Source organism: Lolium rigidum, chromosome 3 (genome assembly GCF_022539505.1).
Source record: "Lolium rigidum isolate FL_2022 chromosome 3, APGP_CSIRO_Lrig_0.1, whole genome shotgun sequence".
Classification (NCBI taxonomy): Eukaryota; Viridiplantae; Streptophyta; class Magnoliopsida; order Poales; family Poaceae; genus Lolium; species Lolium rigidum.
In genome coordinates, this window is record NC_061510.1 from 372,801,956 (window position 1) to 372,803,880 (window position 1,925).

A 1,925-nucleotide genomic window follows, 5' to 3' on the forward strand; every position below is an offset into this window, starting at 1 on the left:
AAGCTCTTCAAGATCCCAAATGGAAGGCTGCAATGCTGGAAGAAATGAAGGCTTTAGAAAAGAATGGTACATGGAAATTAGTTGAACTCCCTCATGGCAAGAAACCAGTGGGATGTAAGTGGATATTTACAGTCAAGCAAAATCCCGATGGAAAAGTAGAGCGATATAAGGCACGTTTGGTGGCGAAGGGCTATACACAGACATATGGAATCGATTATGAAGAAACTTTTGCACCTGTAGCCAAGATGAACTCAGTAAGAACCTTGATCTCATGTGCTTCTAACCTTGGTTGGGATTTGCATCAACTAGATGTTAAGAATGCATTTTTACATGGGGATCTGCAAGAAGAAATTTATATGCACATACCACCTGGTTTTGACACCAGTGAAACCGAAGGCAAAGTCTTGAGACTGTATCGTTCTTTGTATGGTCTCAAGCAATCACCTCGGGCCTGGTTTGAGAGGTTTAGGAGGGCTATACTTCAGATGGGCTACAAACAGAGTAACGCTGATCATACCCTATTTTATAAACGTCATGAGGGGAAAATAGCCATATTAATAGTATATGTTGATGATATCGTTATTACAGGAGATAATGTGAAGGAAATTAAGCATCTTAAGGATAAACTTGCTCGAGAATTTGAAGTTAAGGACCTTGGGCAGTTACGGTATTTCCTCGGAATTGAAGTCTCCAGAAGCCCTCAAGGTATCTATCTTTCTCAAAGAAAGTATGTCTTAGATATATTAAAAGAAACTGGATTAACCGGATGTCGGCCAGTTTCTACACCAATTGAGCAAAATCACCGCCTTGTGAGCGGAGATGGATCTCCTGTAGATCGAGAACGATATCAAAGACTTGTTGGAAAATTAATTTATCTCTCCCATACTCGACCAGATATTGCCTTTGCAGTTAGTGTCGTCAGTCAATTTATGCATGACCCTAGAACACGTCATATGAATGCTGCAATTCGAATTATAAGATATCTGAAAGGGTGCCCAGGTCGTGGCTTATTGTATTCAAGTAATGGAAATTTACAAGTGGAATGTTACACAGATGCAGATTGGGCCGGTGCATTGGATGATAGGCGATCAACATCTGGTTACTGTGCATTTGTTGGAGGGAATTTGGTAACCTGGCGCAGTAAGAAGCAAAGTGTAGTGGCCCGTTCTACCGCTGAAGCGGAATTCAGGTCGATGGCTCATGGAGTGTGTGAAGTGCTATGGCTGAGGATTCTTCTAATGGAGCTAGGATTGTTTAATTCAAAGCCTTTGATGTTGTATTGTGACAATAAAGCTGCACTTGACATTGCAAATAACCCGGTTCTACACGACCGCACGAAGCATATTGAAATTGATAGGCATTTCATCAAAGAGAAGATGGATCAAGGAATTATCTGCATGCCCTATGTGAGTTCATCAAACCAAATTGCTGATATTTTGACTAAAGGTTTACCTGATAAATTATTCTCTATATTGTGTAGCAAGATGGGGTTGTATGATGCATTGGCCCCATCTTGAGGGGGAGTGTTGAATAATATGAATATGTAAATATGTAATAGTAGAAGGGTTAAAAAGGAAAAGTAGCTAGTCTATTAGGGGGTGAGAAACGGGAGCAAGTAGGAGGTGTGAGAAGCTCCCAGAAAGAAAGGTCTTGTACTCTGGTTCCCTTGCCATGAATAAAATCCTGAAAAATCCCCAATAATTTCTGGGTAGTTTGATTACTAGCAACAACAATAATAGTATTACTTCACTTGACATTTTAGTTATGTATATCAGAAACTAGACGAATGATGAAATCAAATGCCACGACGAACTGAAATACTAGACAAATGATCAAGTCAAATAGCATGGTAAACCGGAATACTAGATAAATTAATACCTCCGTTGATAAAAGGATGCCACAAGTTTGTATAAATATAGATATAT